Here is a 22,624-nt window from a genome sequence, read left to right on the forward strand (position 1 = left end):
GCAGCACCTCATTCAATACTGGTGTCGTTAGAGGCCAGCACCTCATCAATACTGGTGTGTTATTCACTGCCTTATATAGGCCAGCACCTCATCAATACTGGTGTGTTATTCACTGCCTTATATAGGCCAGCACCTCATCAATACTGGTGTGTTATTCACAGCCTTATATAGGCCCAGACCCTCATCAATACTGGTGTGTATTCACTGCCTTATAGAGGCCAGCACCTCATCAATACTGGTGTGTTATTCACTGCCTATAGGCCAGCACCTCATCAATACTGGTGTGTTATTCACTGCCTTATATAGGCCAGCACCTCATCAATACTGGTGTGTTATTCACTGCCTTATATAGGCCAGCACCTCATCAATACTGGTGTGTTATTCACTGCCTTAATAGGCCAGCACCTCATCAATACTGGTGTGTTATTCACTGCCTTATATAGGCCAGCACCTCATCAATACTGGTGTGTTATTCACTGCCTTATATAGGCCAGCACCTCATCAATACTGGTGTGTTATTCACTGCCTTATATAGGCCAGCACCTCATCAATACTGGTGTGTTATTCACAGCCTTATATAGGCCAGCACCTCATCAATACTGGTGTGTTATTCACAGCCTTATAGGCCAGCACCTCATCAATACTGGTGTGTTATTCACTGCCTTATATAGGCCAGCACCTCATCAATACTGGTGTGTTATTCACTGCCTTATATAGGCCAGCACCTCATCAATACTGGTGTGTTATTCACAGCCTTATATAGGCCAGCACCTCATCAATACTGGTGTGTTATTCACAGCCTTATATAGGCCAGCACCTCATCAATACTGGTGTGTTATTCACTGCCTTATATAGGCCAGCACCTCATCAATACTGGTGTGTTATTCACTGCCTTATATAGGCCAGCACCTCATCAATACTGGTGTGTTATTCACTGCCTTATAGGCCAGCACCTCATCAATACTGGTGTGTTATTCACTGCCTTATATAGGCCAGCACCTCATCAATACTGGTGTGTTATTCACTGCCTTATATAGGGCCAGCACCTCATCAATACTGGTGTGTTATTCACTGCCTTATATAGGCCAGCACCTCATCAATACTGGTGTGTTATTCACTGCCTTATATAGGCCAGCACCTCATCAATACTGGTGTGTTATTCACTGCCTATATAGGCCAGCACCTCATCAATACTGGTGTGTTATTCACTGCCTTATATAGGCCAGCACCTCATCAATACTGGTGTGTTATTCACTGCCTTATATAGGCCAGCACCTCATCAATACTGGTGTGTTATTCACAGCCTTATAGGCCAGCACCTCATCAATACTGGTGTGTTATTCACTGCCTTATATAGGCCAGCACCTCATCAATACTGGTGTGTTATTTACTGCCTTATAGGCCAGCACCCTCATCAATACTGGTGTGTTATTCACTGCCTTATAGGCCAGCACCTCATCAATACTGGTGTGTTATTTACTGCCTTATATAGGCCAGAACCTCATCAATACTGGTGTGTTATTCACTGCCTTATATAGGCCAGCACCTCATCAATACTGGTGTGTTATTCACTGCCTTATATAGGCCAGCACCTCATCAATACTGGTGTGTTATTCACAGCCTTATATAGGCCAGCACCTCATCAATACTGGTGTGTTATTTACTGCCTTATATAGGCCAGCACCTCATCAATACTGGTGTGTTATTCACTGCCTTATATAGGCCAGCACCTCATCAATACTGGTGTGTTATTTACTGCCTTATATAGGCCAGCACCTCATCAATACTGGTGTGTTATTCACAGCCTTATATAGGCCAGCACCTCATCAATACTGGTGTGTTATTCACTGCCTTATATAGGCCAGCACCTCATCAATACTGGTGTGTTATTCACTGCCTTATATAGGCCAGCACCTCATCAATACTGGTGTGTTATTCACTGCCTTATATAGGCCAGCACCTCATCAATACTGGTGTGTTATAGGCCAGCACCTCATCAATACTGGTGTGTTATTCACTGCCTTATATAGGGCCAGCACCTCATCAATACTGGTGTGTTATTCACTGCCTTATATAGGCCAGCACCTCATCAATACTGGTGTGTTATTCACAGCCTTATATAGGCCAGCACCTCATCAATACTGGTGTGTTATTCACAGCCTTATATAGGCCAGCACCTCATCAATACTGGTGTGTTATTCACTGCCTTATATAGGCCAGCACCTCATCAATACTGGTGTGTTATTCACTGCCTTATATAGGCCAGCACCTCAATACTGGTGTGTTATTCACTGCCTTATAGGCCAGCACCTTCATCAATACTGGTGTGTTATTCACTGCCTTATATAGGCCAGCACCTCATCAATACTGGTGTGTTATTCACTGCCTTATATAGGCCAGCACCTCATCAATACTGGTGTGTTATTCACTGCCTTATATAGGCCAGCACCTCATCAATACTGGTGTGTTATTCACTGCCTTATATAGGCCAGCACCTCATCAATACTGGTGTGTTATTCACTGCCTTATAGAGGCCAGCACCTCATCAATACTGGTGTGTTATTCACTGCCTTATATAGGCCAGCACCTCATCAATACTGGTGTGTTATTCACTGCCTTATATAGGCCAGCACCTCATCAATACTGGTGTGTTATTCACAGCCTTATAGGCCAGCACCTCATCAATACTGGTGTGTTATTCACTGCCTTATATAGGCCAGCACCTCATCAATACTGGTGTGTTATTTACTGCCTTATAGGCCAGCACCTCATCAATACTGGTGTGTTATTCACTGCCTTATAGGCCAGCACCTCATCAATACTGGTGTGTTATTTACTGCCTTATATAGGCCAGAACCTCATCAATACTGGTGTGTTATTCACTGCCTTATATAGGCCAGCACCTCATCAATACTGGTGTGTTATTCACTGCCTTATATAGGCCAGCACCTCATCAATACTGGTGTGTTATTCACAGCCTTATATAGGCCAGCACCTCATCAATACTGGTGTGTTATTTACTGCCTTATATAGGCCAGCACCTCATCAATACTGGTGTGTTATTCACTGCCTTATATAGGCCAGCACCTCATCAATACTGGTGTGTTATTTACTGCCTTATATAGGCCAGCACCTCATCAATACTGGTGTGTTATTCACAGCCTTATATAGGCCAGCACCTCATCAATACTGGTGTGTTATTCACTGCCCTTATATAGGCCAGCACCTCATCAATACTGGTGTGTTATTCACTGCCTTATATAGGCCAGCACCTCATCAATACTGGTGTGTTATTCACTGCCTTATATAGGCCAGCACCTCATCAATAATGGTGTGTTATAGCCAGCACCTCATCAATACTGGTGTGTTTTCACTGCCTTATATAGGCCAGCACCTCATCAATACTGGTGTGTTATTCACTGCCTTAAATAGGCCAGCACCTCATCAATACTGGTGTGTTATTCACTGCCTTATATAGGCCAGCACCTCATCAATACTGGTGTGTTATTCACAGCCTTATATAGGCCAGCACCTCATCAATACTGGTGTGTTATTCACTGCCTTATAGGCCAGCACCTCATCAATACTGGTGTGTTATTCACTGCCTTATATAGGCCAGCACCTCATCAATACTGGTGTGTTATTCACTGCCTTATATAGGCCAGCACCTCATCAATACTGGTGTGTTATTCACTGCCTTATATAGGCCAGCACCTCATCAATACTGGTGTGTTATTCACTGCCTTATATAGGCCAGCACCTCATCAATACTGGTGTGTTAATTCACAGCCTTATATAGGCCAGCACCTCATCAATACTGGTGTGTTATTCACTGCCTTATAGGCCAGCACCTCATCAATACTGGTGTGTTATTCACTGCCTTATAGGCCAGCACCTCATCAATACTGGTGTGTTATTCACTGCCTTATAGGCCAGCACCTCATCAATACTTGTGTGTTATTCACTGCCTTATATAGGCCAGCAACATCATCAATACTGGTGTGTTATTCACTGCCTTATATAGGCCAGCACCTCATCAATACTGGTGTGTTATTCACTGCCTTATATAGGCCAGCACCTCATCAATACTGGTGTGTTATTCACAGCCTTATAGGCCAGCACCTCATCAATACTGGTGTGTTATTCACAGCCTTATAGGCCAGCACCTCATCAATACTGGTGTGTTATTCACTGCCTTATATAGGCCAGCACCTCATCAATACTGGTGTGTTATTCACTGCCTTATATAGGCCAGCACCTCATCAATACTGGTGTGTTATTCACTGCCTTATAGGCCAGCACCTCATCAATACTGGTGTGTTATTCACTGCCTTATATAGGCCAGCACCTCATCAATACTGGTGTGTTATTCACTGCCTTATATAGGCCAGCACCTCATCAATACTGGTGTGTTATTCACTGCCTTATATAGGCCAGCACCCTCATCAATACTGGTGTGTTATTCACTGCCTTATATAGGCCAGCACCTCATCAATACTGGTGTGTTATTCACAGCCTTATAGGCCAGCACCTCATCAATACTGGTGTGTTATTCACAGCCTTATATAGGCCAGCACCTCATCAATACTGGTGTGTTATTTACTGCCTTATATAGGCCAGCACCTCATCAATACTGGTGTGTTATTCACTGCCTTATATAGGCCAGCACCTCATCAATACTGGTGTGTTATTCACTGCCTTATATAGGCCAGCACCTCATCAATACTGGTGTGTTATTCACTGCCTTATATAGGCCAGCACCTCATCAATACTGGTGTGTTATTCACAGCCTTATAGGCCAGCACCTCATCAATACTGGTGTGTTATTCACAGCCTTATATAGGCCAGCACCTCATCAATACTGGTGTGTTATTTACTGCCTTATATAGGCCAGCACCCTCATCAATACTGGTGTGTTATTCACTGCCTTATATAGGCCAGCACCTCATCAATACTGGTGTGTTATTCACTGCCTTATATAGGCCAGCACCTCATCAATACTGGTGTGTTATTCACTGCCTTATATAGGCCAGCACCTCATCAATACTGGTGTGTTATTCACTGCCTTATATAGGCCAGCACCTCATCAATACTGGTGTGTTATTCACTGCCTTATAGGCCAGCACCTCATCAATACTGGTGTGTTATTCACTGCCTTATATAGGCCAGCACCTCATCAATACTGGTGTGTTATTCACTGCCTTATATAGGCCAGCACCTCATCAATACTGGTGTGTTATTCACTGCCTTATATAGGCCAGCACCTCATCAATACTGGTGTGTTATTCACAGCCTTATATAGGCCAGCACCTCATCAATACTGGTGTGTTATTCACTGCCTTATATAGGCCAGCACCTCATCAATACTGGTGTGTTATTCACTGCCTTATAGGCCAGCACCTCATCAATACTGGTGTGTTATTCACTGCCTTATATAGGCCAGCACCTCATCAATACTGGTGTGTTATTCACTGCCTTATAGACCAGCACCTCATCAATACTGGTGTGTTATTCACTGCCTTATATAGGCCAGCACCTCATCAATACTGGTGTGTTATTCACTGCCTTATATAGGGCCAGCACCTCATCAATACTGGTGTGTTATTCACTGCCTTATATAGGCCAGCACCTCATCAATACTGGTGTGTTATTCACTGCTTTATATAGGCCAGCACCTCATCAATACTAGTGTGTTATTCACTGCCTTATATAGGCCAGCACCTCATCAATACTGGTGTGTTATTCACCGCCTTATATAGGCCAGCACCTCATCAATACTGGTGTGTTATTTACTGCCTTATAGGCCAGCACCTCATCAATACTGGTGTGTTATTCACTGCCTTATAGACCGATTCCGTAGCGGGTCTCATGGTCGCAGCCTACGTATTTCCTGTAGGCGGACTCGACGTAGCTGCGGGGGGTAAAACCCTCACCAGGCGCACCTCTCCACTACAGTGAACGGCAGAGTGACTGATGTTAGTTTGCCTCAAACTTTACTCCCTTTACCTGCTTTTTTACTAACACTAACATTACAAAGATGCCCAGAACATCGAGATGAACCTGTGTAGTTTATGGCTGCTCCAACAGTAGTGGCAACATAAAAATAAAATAAAAACGGAATGTCTAATATCCACCGCGATGGCTGAGACCAGAGCCATTGAGTAATGGTTGAGACAAAGCAGTGAGAAAGATACATAACGCCAGTCTTACCCAATACCAAATATTTCTGTTTTATTAACACAAGGCTGCTGTACTTTATACCTCATACTTTAAATGCTTAGTATGAGGTATAAAATACAGCAGCCTTGTGTTCATAAAACAGAAAGATTGGGTATTGGGTAAGACTGAAATGATGTATCTTGTAGGATTCTTCACTGCTTTGTCTCAACCATTACTCAATGGCTCTGGTCTCAGCCATCGCGGTGGATATTAGACATTCCGTTTTATTTTATTTGTTATGTTGCCACTACTGTTGGAGCAGCCATAAACTACACAGGTTCATCTCGATGTTCTGGGCATCTTTGTAATGTTAGTGTTAGTAAAAAAGCAGGTAAAGGAGTAAAGTTTGAGGCAAACTAACATCAGTCACTCTGCCGTTCACTGTAGTGGAGAGGTGCGCCTGGTGAGGGTTTTACCCCCGCAGCTACGTCGAGTCCGCCTACAGGAAATACGTAGGCTCCGACCATGAGACCCGCTACGGAATCGGTCTATAGGCCAGCACCTCATCAATACTGGTGTGTTATTCACTGCCTTATATAGGCCAGCACCTCATCAATACTGGTGTGTTATTCACTGCCTTATATAGGCCCAGCCTCATCAATACTGGTGTGTTATTCACTGCCTTATATAGGCCAGCACCTCATCAATACTGGTGTGTTATTCACTGCCTTATATAGGCCAGCACCTCATCAATACTGGTGTGTTATTCACTGCCTTATAGGCCAGCACCTCATCAATACTGGTGTGTTATTCACTGCCTTATATAGGCCAGCACCTCATCAATACTGGTGTGTTATTCACTGCCTTATATAGGCCAGCACCTCATCAATACTGGTGTGTTATTCACTGCCTTATATAGGCCAGCACCTCATCAATACTGGTGTGTTATTCACTGCCTTATATAGGCCAGCACCTCATCAATACTGGTGTGTTATTCACTGCCTTATATAGGCCAGCACCTCATCAATACTGGTGTGTTATTCACTGCCTTATAGGCCAGCACCTCATCAATACTGGTGTGTTATTCACTGCCTTATATAGGCCAGCACCTCATCAATACTGGTGTGTTATTCACTGCCTTATATAGGCCAGCACCTCATCAATACTGGTGTGTTATTCACTGCCTTATATAGGCCAGCACCTCATCAATACTGGTGTGTTATTCACAGCCTTATATAGGCCAGCACCTCATCAATACTGGTGTGTTATTCACTGCCTTATATAGGCCAGCACCTCATCAATACTGGTGTGTTATTCACTGCCTTATAGGCCAGCACCTCATCAATACTGGTGTGTTTATTCACTGCCTTATATAGGCCAGCACCTCATCAATACTGGTGTGTTATTCACTGCCTTATAGGCCAGCACCTCATCAATACTGGTGTGTTATTCACTGCCTTATATAGGCCAGCACCTCATCAATACTGGTGTGTTATTCACTGCCTTATATAGGCCAGCACCTCATCAATACTGGTGTGTTATTCACTGCCTTATATAGGCCAGCACCTCATCAATACTGGTGTGTTATTCACTGCCTTATATAGGCCAGCACCTCATCAATACTGGTGTGTTATTCACTGCCTTATATAGGCCAGCACCTCATCAATACTGGTGTGTTATTCACTGCCTTATATAGGCCAGCACCTCATCAATACTGGTGTGTTATTCACTGCCTTATATAGGCCAGCACCTCATCAATACTGGTGTGTTATTCACTGCCTTATATAGGCCAGCACCTCATCAATACTGGTGTGTTATTCACTGCCTTATATAGGCCAGCACCTCATCAATACTGGTGTGTTATTCACTGCCTTATATAGGCCAGCACCTCATCAATACTGGTGTGTTATTCACTGCCTTATATAGGCCAGCACCTCATCAATACTGGTGTGTTATTCACTGCCTTATATAGGCCAGCACCTCATCAATACTGGTGTGTTATTCACTGCCTTATATAGGCCAGCACCTCATCAATACTGGTGTGTTATTCACTGCCTTATATAGGCCAGCACCTCATCAATACTGGTGTGTTATTCACTGCCTTATATAGGCCAGCACCTCATCAATACTGGTGTGTTATTCACTGCCTTATATAGGCCAGCACCTCATCAATACTGGTGTGTTATTCACTGCCTTATATAGGCCAGCACCTCATCAATACTGGTGTGTTATTCACTGCCTTATATAGGCCAGCACCTCATCAATACTGGTGTGTTATTCACTGCCTTATATAGGCCAGCACCTCATCAATACTGGTGTGTTATTCACTGCCTTATATAGGCCAGCACCTCATCAATACTGGTGTGTTATTCACTGCCTTATATAGGCCAGCACCTCATCAATACTGGTGTGTTATTCACTGCCTTATATAGGCCAGCACCTCATCAATACTGGTGTGTTATTCACTGCCTTATATAGGCCAGCACCTCATCAATACTGGTGTGTTATTCACTGCCTTATAGGCCAGCACCTCATCAATACTGGTGTGTTATTCACTGCCTTATATAGGCCAGCACCTCATCAATACTGGTGTGTTATTCACTGCCTTATATAGGCCAGCACCTCATCAATACTGGTGTGTTATTCACTGCCTTATATAGGCCAGCACCTCATCAATACTGGTGTGTTATTCACTGCCTTATATAGGCCAGCACCTCATCAATACTGGTGTGTTATTCACTGCCTTATATAGGCCAGCACCTCATCAATACTGGTGTGTTATTCACTGCCTTATATAGGCCAGCACCTCATCAATACTGGTGTGTTATTCACTGCCTTATATAGGCCAGCACCTCATCAATACTGGTGTGTTATTCACTGCCTTATATAGGCCAGCACCTCATCAATACTGGTGTGTTATTCACTGCCTTATATAGGCCAGCACCTCATCAATACTGGTGTGTTATTCACTGCCTTATATAGGCCAGCACCTCATCAATACTGGTGTGTTATTCACTGCCTTATATAGGCCAGCACCTCATCAATACTGGTGTGTTATTCACTGCCTTATATAGGCCAGCACCTCATCAATACTGGTGTGTTATTCACTGCCTTATATAGGCCAGCACCTCATCAATACTGGTGTGTTATTCACTGCCTTATATAGGCCAGCACCTCATCAATACTGGTGTGTTATTCACTGCCTTATATAGGCCAGCACCTCATCAATACTGGTGTGTTATTCACTGCCTTATATAGGCCAGCACCTCATCAATACTGGTGTGTTATTCACTGCCTTATATAGGCCAGCACCTCATCAATACTGGTGTGTTATTCACTGCCTTATATAGGCCAGCACCTCATCAATACTGGTGTGTTATTCACTGCCTTATATAGGCCAGCACCTCATCAATACTGGTGTGTTATTCACTGCCTTATATAGGCCAGCACCTCATCAATACTGGTGTGTTATTCACTGCCTTATATAGGCCAGCACCTCATCAATACTGGTGTGTTATTCACTGCCTTATATAGGCCAGCACCTCATCAATACTGGTGTGTTATTCACTGCCTTATATAGGCCAGCACCTCATCAATACTGGTGTGTTATTCACTGCCTTATATAGGCCAGCACCTCATCAATACTGGTGTGTTATTCACTGCCTTATATAGGCCAGCACCTCATCAATACTGGTGTGTTATTCACTGCCTTATATAGGCCAGCACCTCATCAATACTGGTGTGTTATTCACTGCCTTATATAGGCCAGCACCTCATCAATACTGGTGTGTTATTCACTGCCTTATATAGGCCAGCACCTCATCAATACTGGTGTGTTATTCACTGCCTTATATAGGCCAGCACCTCATCAATACTGGTGTGTTATTCACTGCCTTATATAGGCCAGCACCTCATCAATACTGGTGTGTTATTCACTGCCTTATATAGGCCAGCACCTCATCAATACTGGTGTGTTATTCACAGCCTTATATAGGCCAGCACCTCATCAATACTGGTGTGTTATTCACAGCCTTATATAGGCCAGCACCTCATCAATACTGGTGTGTTATTCACTGCCTTATATAGGCCAGCACCTCATCAATACTGGTGTGTTATTCACTGCCTTATATAGGCCAGCACCTCATCAATACTGGTGTGTTATTCACTGCCTTATATAGGCCAGCACCTCATCAATACTGGTGTGTTATTCACTGCCTTATATAGGCCAGCACCTCATCAATACTGGTGTGTTATTCACTGCCTTATAGGCCAGCACCTCATCAATACTGGTGTGTTATTCACTGCCTTATATAGGCCAGCACCTCATCAATACTGGTGTGTTATTCACTGCCTTATATAGGCCAGCACCTCATCAATACTGGTGTGTTATTCACTGCCTTATATAGGCCAGCACCTCATCAATACTGGTGTGTTATTCACTGCCTTATATAGGCCAGCACCTCATCAATACTGGTGTGTTATTCACTGCCTTATATAGGCCAGCACCTCATCAATACTGGTGTGTTATTCACTGCCTTATATAGGCCAGCACCTCATCAATACTGGTGTGTTATTCACAGCCTTATATAGGCCAGCACCTCATCAATACTGGTGTGTTATTCACTGCCTTATATAGGCCAGCACCTCATCAATACTGGTGTGTTATTCACTGCCTTATATAGGCCAGCACCTCATCAATACTGGTGTGTTATTCACTGCCTTATATAGGCCAGCACCTCATCAATACTGGTGTGTTATTCACTGCCTTATATAGGCCAGCACCTCATCAATACTGGTGTGTTATTCACTGCCTTATATAGGCCAGCACCTCATCAATACTGGTGTGTTATTCACTGCCTTATATAGGCCAGCACCTCATCAATACTGGTGTGTTATTCACAGCCTTATATAGGCCAGCACCTCATCAATACTGGTGTGTTATTCACTGCCTTATATAGGCCAGCACCTCATCAATACTGGTGTGTTATTCACTGCCTTATATAGGCCAGCACCTCATCAATACTGGTGTGTTATTCACTGCCTTATAGGCCAGCACCTCATCAATACTGGTGTGTTATTCACTGCCTTATATAGGCCAGCACCTCATCAATACTGGTGTGTTATTCACTGCCTTATATAGGCCAGCACCTCATCAATACTGGTGTGTTATTCACTGCCTTATATAGGCCAGCACCTCATCAATACTGGTGTGTTATTCACTGCCTTATAGGCCAGCACCTCATCAATACTGGTGTGTTATTCACTGCCTTATATAGGCCAGCACCTCATCAATACTGGTGTGTTATTCACTGCCTTATATAGGCCAGCACCTCATCAATACTGGTGTGTTATTCACTGCCTTATAGGCCAGCACCTCATCAATACTGGTGTGTTATTCACTGCCTTATATAGGCCAGCACCTCATCAATACTGGTGTGTTATTCACTGCCTTATATAGGCCAGCACCTCATCAATACTGGTGTGTTATTCACTGCCTTATATAGGCCAGCACCTCATCAATACTGGTGTGTTATTCACTGCCTTATATAGGCCAGCACCTCATCAATACTGGTGTGTTATTCACTGCCTTATAGGCCAGCACCTCATCAATACTGGTGTGTTATTCACTGCCTTATATAGGCCAGCACCTCATCAATACTGGTGTGTTATTCACTGCCTTATATAGGCCAGCACCTCATCAATACTGGTGTGTTATTCACTGCCTTATATAGGCCAGCACCTCATCAATACTGGTGTGTTATTCACTGCCTTATATAGGCCAGCACCTCATCAATACTGGTGTGTTATTCACTGCCTTATAGGCCAGCACCTCATCAATACTGGTGTGTTATTCACTGCCTTATATAGGCCAGCACCTCATCAATACTGGTGTGTTATTCACTGCCTTATATAGGCCAGCACCTCATCAATACTGGTGTGTTATTCACTGCCTTATATAGGCCAGCACCTCATCAATACTGGTGTGTTATTCACTGCCTTATATAGGCCAGCACCTCATCAATACTGGTGTGTTATTCACTGCCTTATATAGGCCAGCACCTCATCAATACTGGTGTGTTATTCACTGCCTTATATAGGCCAGCACCTCATCAATACTGGTGTGTTATTCACTGCCTTATATAGGCCAGCACCTCATCAATACTGGTGTGTTATTCACTGCCTTATAGGCCAGCACCTCATCAATACTGGTGTGTTATTCACTGCCTTATATAGGCCAGCACCTCATCAATACTGGTGTGTTATTCACTGCCTTATATAGGCCAGCACCTCATCAATACTGGTGTGTTATTCACTGCCTTATATAGGCCAGCACCTCATCAATACTGGTGTGTTATTCACTGCCTTATAGGCCAGCACCTCATCAATACTGGTGTGTTATTTACTGCCTTATAGGCCAGCACCTCATCAATACTGGTGTGTTATTCACTGCCTTATATAGGCCAGCACCTCATCAATACTGGTGTGTTATTCACTGCCTTATATAGGCCAGCACCTCATCAATACTGGTGTGTTATTCACTGCCTTATATAGGCCAGCACCTCATCAATACTGGTGTGTTATTCACAGCCTTATAGGCCAGCACCTCATCAATACTGGTGTGTTATTCACTGCCTTATATAGGCCAGCACCTCATCAATACTGGTGTGTTATTCACTGCCTTATATAGGCCAGCACCTCATCAATACTGGTGTGTTATAGGCCAGCACCTCATCAATACTGGTGTGTTATTCACTGCCTTATATAGGCCAGCACCTCATCAATACTGGTGTGTTATTCACTGCCTTATATAGGCCAGCACCTCATCAATACTGGTGTGTTATTCACTGCCTTATATAGGCCAGCACCTCATCAATACTGGTGTGTTATTCACTGCCTTATATAGGCCAGCACCTCATCAATACTGGTGTGTTATTCACTGCCTTATATAGGCCAGCACCTTATCAATACTGGTGTGTTATTCACAGCCTTATAGGCCAGCACCTAATCAATACTGGTGTGTTATTCACTGCCTTATATAGGCCAGCACCTCATCAATACTGGTGTGTTATTCACTGCCTTATATAGGCCAGCACCTCATCAATACTGGTGTGTTATTCACTGCCTTATATAGGCCAGCACCTCATCAATACTGGTGTGTTATTCACTGCCTTATATAGGCCAGCACCTCATCAATACTGGTGTGTTATTCACTGCCTTATATAGGCCAGCACCTCATCAATACTGGTGTGTTATTCACTGCCTTATATAGGCCAGCACCTCATCAATACTGGTGTGTTATTCACTGCCTTATATAGGCCAGCACCTCATCAATACTGGTGTGTTATTTACTGCCTTATATAGGCCAGCACCTCATCAATACTGGTGTGTTATTTACTGCCTTATAGGCCAGCACCTCATCAATACTGGTGTGTTATTCACTGCCTTATATAGGCCAGCACCTCATCAATACTGGTGTGTTATTTACTGCCTTATATAGGCCAGCACCTCATCAATACTGGTGTGTTATTCACTGCCTTATATAGGCCAGCACCTCATCAATACTGGTGTGTTATTCACTGCCTTATATAGGCCAGCACCTCATCAATACTGGTGTGTTATTTACTGCCTTATATAGGCCAGCACCTCATCAATACTGGTGTGTTATTCACTGCCTTATATAGGCCAGCACCTCATCAATACTGGTGTGTTATTCACTGCCTTATATAGGCCAGCACCTCATCAATACTGGTGTGTTATTCACTGCCTTATATAGGCCAGCACCTCATCAATACTGGTGTGTTATTCACTGCCTTATAGGCCAGCACCTCATCAATACTGGTGTGTTATTCACTGCCTTATAGACCGATTCCGTACCGGTTTCATGGTCGCAGCCTACGTATTTCCAGTAGGCGGACTCGACGTAGCTGCGGGGGTAAAACCCTCACCAGGCGCACCTCTTCCACTACAGTGAACGGCAGAGTGACTGATGTTAGTTTGCCTCAAACTTTACTCCTTTACCTGCTTTTTTACTAACACTAACATTACAAAGATGCCCAGAACATCGAGATGAACCTGTGTAGTTTATGGCTGCTCCAACAGTAGTGGCAACATAAAAATAAAATAAAAACGGAATGTCTAATATCCACCGCGATGGCTGAGACCAGAGCCATTGAGTAATGGTTGAGACAAAGCAGTGAAAGATACATAACGCCAGTCTTACCCAATACCAAATATTTCTGTTTTATTAACACAAGGCTGCTGTACTTTATACCTCATACTTTAAATGCTTAGTATGAGGTATAAAATACAGCAGCCTTGTGTTCATAAAACAGAAAGATTGGGTATTGGGTAAGACTGAAATGATGTATCTTGTAGGATTCTTCACTGCTTTGTCTCAACCATTACTCAATGGCTGTGGTCTCAGCCATCGCGGTGGATATTAGACATTCCGTTTTATTTTATTTGTTATGTTGCCACTACTGTTGGAGCAGCCATAAACTACACAGGTTCATCTCGATGTTCTGGGCATCTTTGTAATGTTAGTGTTAGTAAAAAAGCAGGTAAAGGAGTAAAGTTTGAGGCAAACTAACATCAGTCACTCTGCCGTTCACTGTAGTGGAAGAGGTGCGCCTGGTGAGGGTTTTACCCCCGCAGCTACGTCGAGTCCGCCTACAGGAAATACGTAGGCTCCGACCATGAGACCCGCTACGGAATCGGTCTATAGGCCAGCACCTCATCAATACTGGTGTGTTATTCACTGCCTTATAGGCCAGCACCTCATCAATACTGGTGTGTTATTCACTGCCTTATAGGCCAGCACCTCATCAATACTTGTGTGTTATTCACTGCCTTATAGGCCAGCACCTCATCAATACTGGTGTGTTATTCACTGCCTTATAGGCCAGCACCTCATCAATACTGGTGTGTTATTCACTGCCTTATATAGGCCAGCACCTCATCAATACTGGTGTGTTATTCACTGCCTTATATAGGCCAGCACCTCATCAATACTGGTGTGTTATTCACAGCCTTATATAGGCCAGCACCTCATCAATACTGGTGTGTTATTTACTGCCTTATATAGGCCAGCACCTCATCAATACTGGTGTGTTATTCACAGCCTTATATAGGCCAGCACCTCATCAATACTGGTGTGTTATTCACTGCCTTATATAGGCCAGCACCTCATCAATACTGGTGTGTTATTCACAGCCTTATAGGCCAGCACCTCATCAATACTGGTGTGTTATTCACTGCCTTATAGGCCAGCACCTCATCAATACTGGTGTGTTATTCACTGCCTTATATAGGCCAGCACCTCATCAATACTGGTGTGTTATTCACTGCCTTATATAGGCCAGCACCTCATCAATACTGGTGTGTTATTCACTGCCTTAAAGGCCAGCACCTCATCAATACTGGTGTGTTATTCACTGCCTTATATAGGCCAGCACCTCATCAATACTGGTGTGTTATTCACTGCCTTATATAGGCCAGCACCTCATCAATACTGGTGTGTTATTCACTGCCTTATAGGCCAGCACCTCATCAATACTGGTGTGTTATTCACTGCCTTATATAGGCCAGCACCTCATCAATACTGGTGTGTTATTCACTGCCTTATATAGGCCAGCACCTCATCAATACTGGTGTGTTATTCACTGCCTTATATAGGCCAGCACCTCATCAATACTGGTGTGTTATTCACAGCCTTATAGGCCAGCACCTCATCAATACTGGTGTGTTATTCACTGCCTTATATAGGCCAGCACCTCATCAATACTGGTGTGTTATTCACTGCCTTATATAGGCCAGCACCTCATCAATACTGGTGTGTTATAGGCCAGCACCTCATCAATACTGGTGTGTTATTCACTGCCTTATATAGGCCAGCACCTCATCAATACTGGTGTGTTATTCACTGCCTTATATAGGCCAGCACCTCATCAATACTGGTGTGTTATTCACTGCCTTATATAGGCCAGCACCTCATCAATACTGGTGTGTTATTCACTGCCTTATATAGGCCAGCACCTCATCAATACTGGTGTGTTATTCACTGCCTTATATAGGCCAGCACCTCATCAATACTGGTGTGTTATTCACAGCCTTATAGGCCAGCACCTAATCAATACTGGTGTGTTATTCACTGCCTTATATAGGCCAGCACCTCATCAATACTGGTGTGTTATTCACTGCCTTATATAGGCCAGCACCTCATCAATACTGGTGTGTTATTCACTGCCTTATATAGGCCAGCACCTCATCAATACTGGTGTGTTATTCACTGCCTTATATAGGCCAGCACCTCATCAATACTGGTGTGTTATTCACTGCCTTATATAGGCCAGCACCTCATCAATACTGGTGTGTTATTCACTGCCTTATATAGGCCAGCACCTCATCAATACTGGTGTGTTATTCACTGCCTTATATAGGCCAGCACCTCATCAATACTGGTGTGTTATTTACTGCCTTATATAGGCCAGCACCTCATCAATACTGGTGTGTTATTTACTGCCTTATAGGCCAGCACCTCATCAATACTGGTGTGTTATTCACTGCCTTATATAGGCCAGCACCTCATCAATACTGGTGTGTTATTTACTGCCTTATATAGGCCAGCACCTCATCAATACTGGTGTGTTATTCACTGCCTTATATAGGCCAGCACCTCATCAATACTGGTGTGTTATTCACTGCCTTATATAGGCCAGCACCTCATCAATACTGGTGTGTTATTCACTGCCTTATATAGGCCAGCACCTCATCAATACTGGTGTGTTATTCACTGCCTTATATAGGCCAGCACCTCATCAATACTGGTGTGTTATTCACTGCCTTATAGGCCAGCACCTCATCAATACTGGTGTGTTATTCACTGCCTTATAGACCGATTCCGTACCGGTTTCATGGTCGCAGCCTACGTATTTCCAGTAGGCGGACTCGACGTAGCTGCGGGGGTAAAACCCTCACCAGGCGCACCTCTTCCACTACAGTGAACGGCAGAGTGACTGATGTTAGTTTGCCTCAAACTTTACTCCTTTACCTGCTTTTTTACTAACACTAACATTACAAAGATGCCCAGAACATCGAGATGAACCTGTGTAGTTTATGGCTGCTCCAACAGTAGTGGCAACATAAAAATAAAATAAAAACGGAATGTCTAATATCCACCGCGATGGCTGAGACCAGAGCCATTGAGTAATGGTTGAGACAAAGCAGTGAAAGATACATAACGCCAGTCTTACCCAATACCAAATATTTCTGTTTTATTAACACAAGGCTGCTGTACTTTATACCTCATACTTTAAATGCTTAGTATGAGGTATAAAATACAGCAGCCTTGTGTTCATAAAACAGAAAGATTGGGTATTGGGTAAGACTGAAATGATGTATCTTGTAGGATTCTTCACTGCTTTGTCTCAACCATTACTCAATGGCTGTGGTCTCAGCCATCGCGGTGGATATTAGACATTCCGTTTTATTTTATTTGTTATGTTGCCACTACTGTTGGAGCAGCCATAAACAACACAGGTTCATCTCGATGTTCTGGGCATCTTTGTAATGTTAGTGTTAGTAAAAAAGCAGGTAAAGGAGTAAAGTTTGAGGCAAACTAACATCAGTCACTCTGCCGTTCACTGTAGTGGAAGAGGTGCGCCTGGTGAGGGTTTTACCCCCGCAGCTACGTCGAGTCCGCCTACAGGAAATACGTAGGCTCCGACCATGAGACCCGCTACGGAATCGGTCTATAGGCCAGCACCTCATCAATACTGGTGTGTTATTCACTGCCTTATAGGCCAGCACCTCATCAATACTGGTGTGTTATTCACTGCCTTATAGGCCAGCACCTCATCAATACTGGTGTGTTATTCACTGCCTTATATAGGCCAGCACCTCATCAATACTGGTGTGTTATTCACTGCCTTATATAGGCCAGCACCTCATCAATACTGGTGTGTTATTCACAGCCTTATATAGGCCAGCACCTCATCAATACTGGTGTGTTATTTACTGCCTTATATAGGCCAGCACCTCATCAATACTGGTGTGTTATTCACAGCCTTATATAGGCCAGCACCTCATCAATACTGGTGTGTTATTCACTGCCTTATATAGGCCAGCACCTCATCAATACTGGTGTGTTATTCACAGCCTTATAGGCCAGCACCTCATCAATACTGGTGTGTTATTCACTGCCTTATAGGCCAGCACCTCATCAATACTGGTGTGTTATTCACTGCCTTATATAGGCCAGCACCTCATCAATACTGGTGTGTTATTCACTGCCTTATATAGGCCAGCACCTCATCAATACTGGTGTGTTATTCACTGCCTTATATAGGCCAGCACCTCATCAATACTGGTGTGTTATTCACTGCCTTATATAGGCCAGCACCTCATCAATACTGGTGTGTTATTCACTGCCTTATATAGGCCAGCACCTCATCAATACTGGTGTGTTATTCACTGCCTTATAGGCCAGCACCTCATCAATACTGGTGTGTTATTCACAGCCTTATATAGGCCAGCACCTCATCAATACTGGTGTGTTATTCACTGCCTTAAAGGCCAGCACCTCATCAATACTGGTGTGTTATTCACTGCCTTATATAGGCCAGCACCTCATCAATACTGGTGTGTTATTCACTGCCTTATATAGGCCAGCACCTCATCAATACTGGTGTGTTATTCACTGCCTTATAGGCCAGCACCTCATCAATACTGGTGTGTTATTCACTGCCTTATATAGGCCAGCACCTCATCAATACTGGTGTGTTATTTACTGCCTTATAGGCCAGCACCTCATCAATACTGGTGTGTTATTCACTGCCTTATATAGGCCAGCACCTCATCAATACTGGTGTGTTATTCACTGCCTTATATAGGCCAGCACCTCATCAATACTGGTGTGTTATTTACTGCCTTATATAGGCCAGCACCTCATCAATACTGGTGTGTTATTCACTGCCTTATATAGGCCAGCACCTCATCAATACTGGTGTGTTATTTACTGCCTTATAGGCCAGCACCTCATCAATACTGGTGTGTTATTCACTGCCTTATATAGGCCAGCACCTCATCAATACTGGTGTGTTATTCACAGCCTTATAGGCCAGCACCTAATCAATACTGGTGTGTTATTCACTGCCTTATAGACCGATTCCGTACCGGTTTCATGGTCGCAGCCTACGTATTTCCAGTAGGCGGACTCGACGTAGCTGCGGGGGTAAAACCCTCACCAGGCGCACCTCTCCACTACAGTGAACGGCAGAGTGACTGATGTTAGTTTGCCTCAAACTTTACTCCTTTACCTGCTTTTTTACTAACACTAACATTACAAAGATGCCCAGAACATCGAGATGAACCTGTGTAGTTTATGGCTGCTCCAACAGTAGTGGCAACATAAAAATAAAATAAAAACGGAATGTCTAATATCCACCGCGGTGGCGGAGACCAGAACCATTGAGCAATGGTTGAGACAAAGCAGTGAAAGATACATAACGCCAGTCTTACCCAATACCAAATATTTCTGTTTTATTAACACAAGGCTGCTGTACTTTATACCTCATACTTTAAATGCTTAGTATGAGGTATAAAATACAGCAGCCTTGTGTTCATAAAACAGAAAGATTGGGTATTGGGTAAGACTGAAATTATGTATCTTGCAGGATTCTTCACTGCTTTGTCTCAACCATTACTCAATGGCTCTGGTCTCAGCCATCGCGGTGGATATTAGACATTCCGTTTTATTTTATTTGTTATGTTGCCACTACTGTTGGAGCAGCCATAAACTACACAGGCTCATCTCGATGTTCTGGGCATTTTTGTAATGTTAGTGTTAGTAAAAAAAGCAGGTAAAGGAGTAAAGTTTGAGGCAAACTAACATCAGTCACTCTGCCGTTCACTGTAGTGGAAGAGGTGCGCCTGGTGAGGGTTTTACCCCTGCAGCTACGTCGAGTCCGCCTACAGGAAATACGTAGGCTGCGACCATGAAACCGGTACGGAATCGGTCTATAGGCCAGCACCTCATCAATACTGGTGTGTTATTCACTGCCTTATATAGGCCAGCACCTCATCAATACTGGTGTGTTATTCACTGCCTTATAGGCCAGCACCTCATCAATACTGGTGTGTTATTCACTGCCTTATAGGCCAGCACCTCATCAATACTGGTGTGTTATTCACAGCCTTATATAGGCCAGCACCTCATCAATACTGGTGTGTTATTTACTGCCTTATATAGGCCAGCACCTCATCAATACTGGTGTGTTATTCACTGCCTTATATAGGCCAGCACCTCATCAATACTGGTGTGTTATTTACAGCCTTATAGGCCAGCACCTCATCAATACTGGTGTGTTATTCACTGCCTTATATAGGCCAGCACCTCATCAATACTGGTGTGTTATTCACTGCCTTATATAGGCCAGCACCTCATCAATACTGGTGTGTTATTCACTGCCTTATATAGGCCAGCACCTCATCAATACTGGTGTGTTATTCACTGCCTTATAGGCCAGCACCTCATCAATACTGGTGTGCTGTGCGCCCTTTCCTGTCCTGTCAACTTATTTGGCAAGGCCTGTGATCAAGGAAGCAAGAAACAGGCCCCATTCCTTTCCAATATGGCTGCTGTGCTGTGCGTAACATTGACACCTCACAAACTCATCCGAGTCATCATAGACAACAGGTTGGAAAAGGACTTCTCTGGGGCTGAACATTCAGGTGAGAATGAATGCTCCCCCAAGCCATCAGGACAGGGGTATAACATTTCAGAGAAAGTAGTCTATGAAACTGCAACAGAACTATAAATGTACATTGGAAACAAATCAAAAAGCTCTTACCTTGAGCAAAAAAAAGAAGTACAAGAACAATTTTGCAAATGCTTCCCATTGTTGCAAAATTACAAATAAATACAAGTGCCGAGGAAGAAGTGGCTGGCTGGTTTTAAGGCGTGGTGTTCATGTGTTCCTGATTAGGCTGATCAGCATTATTGATTGGAAGCGTTGCTTACCGATCTACCTGTCTGTATTGATTCATCACAATCTTCAGGAGTCAAGTGTTTTCCAGACAGTGTGGCTTTGAAGCTCTGGTGTTTCTGTACCTTTGACTCCAGCATCCTTATTGCCACTTTTAGTAGATTTTTTACTTAGAAGCAACAGAAGAAAGAACCAGGCAACAGACAGCTGAAACATGGAGCTGAGTATTAGAGATTCTTCTTGGAAAATGCAACACTAATTAAATGCTTAAAGGACCACTTTTCAACCTATCTTCATATAATAGGTCCTCACTAATAATCATGAAAAGAATACGAGGCCTGTGGGCAGTTTAGAAACCGTCTTCCAGTGACATCATCGATGGGGAATACAAGCTAATAGAAACTAGTCCTGAAAATGGAAGCCGTTGTTCTCACGATCTAAACATTTTTTTTAAGAAATCTTGTTTTAAAAACAAATCTGCCTAATGATGATGTCACTGGAAGACGGTTTCTGAACTGCCCACAGGCCTCCTATGAGACACAGACGGAGTAGGAAAAAAACGTGCCATTTTTTCATGATTATTAGTGACGACCTATTATAATGAAGATAGGTTGAAAAGTGGTGAAGTGTTCAAAGTGTTTGAAGTGGTGAAGTGTTAAAATGTAAACACTATTTTGCCATGACAGATGTCTGCCTGCTATTTAGATTAATTGTGTCCTCACACAGAACATTATAGAATACACATTTAGGCAAAATGAAACCACTTGGCAACCACTTTTTTTTTTTTTTAAACAATATATTTATTGCATTTCTTTTTTTTTAGACAAACGGACAGTACAACAAAACAATACATAATACAGACAATACAATTATTAAAATGAAAAACAAACAAAACATACAATACATACATATATAAATACAGTATTAATAAAATAAAATAAGAGCACTTAGAATGGTAACAACAGAGTCCTTATAGCCACAAGATCAAACAGCTGCAGAGAATACAATTACACATTTTCAGTTTCCACCATTAAATAAGATAAATCATTAACCGTAATATATTCGATAAACCGTCCCCATATCTTATCAAACATCTCCTGTTTATTCTTCAAAGTGTAAGTGATTCTTTCCAGAGGAAGACACAATGATAACTCCCTAAACCACTGAGCAATACTGGGTTTGCCTATCTTTTTCCATGATAAGGCTATAGCCCTTTTGGCTTGTAGTAAACATAAATCTAGAAATCTTTGTTCGCTACTCTGAATCTTATGGCCAGGTGGGTAAAGACCTAATAGAAACAGTTTTGGGTCAAGCTCAATATCTATCGACAATATCTTCTGAATCTCCCTCCTCACTTCTTCCCAGAATTTTTTCACTCTTGGACATGCCCACAGACAATGGAAAAGTGTACCTTTGTCTTTACCACATCTGATACAAGTATCTGGAATATCTGCACTAAATTTATTTAATTTCTCTGGAGT

The 22,624-nt window shown here is 43.2% G+C and overlaps 1 long non-coding RNA gene across 1 annotated transcript in view; it reads right to left on the bottom strand.

The window, feature by feature from the left end:
• LOC310879299 overlaps positions 1-22,624 on the bottom strand; it is an 85,013-nt gene that overhangs the window by 7,785 nt on the left and 54,604 nt on the right. The gene's annotated exons all lie outside the window — the stretch shown is intronic.

Source organism: Protomyctophum parallelum (genome assembly GCF_964188405.1).
Source record: "Protomyctophum parallelum genome assembly, chromosome: 21".
NCBI classification, from domain to species: Eukaryota; Metazoa; Chordata; class Actinopteri; order Myctophiformes; family Myctophidae; genus Protomyctophum; species Protomyctophum parallelum.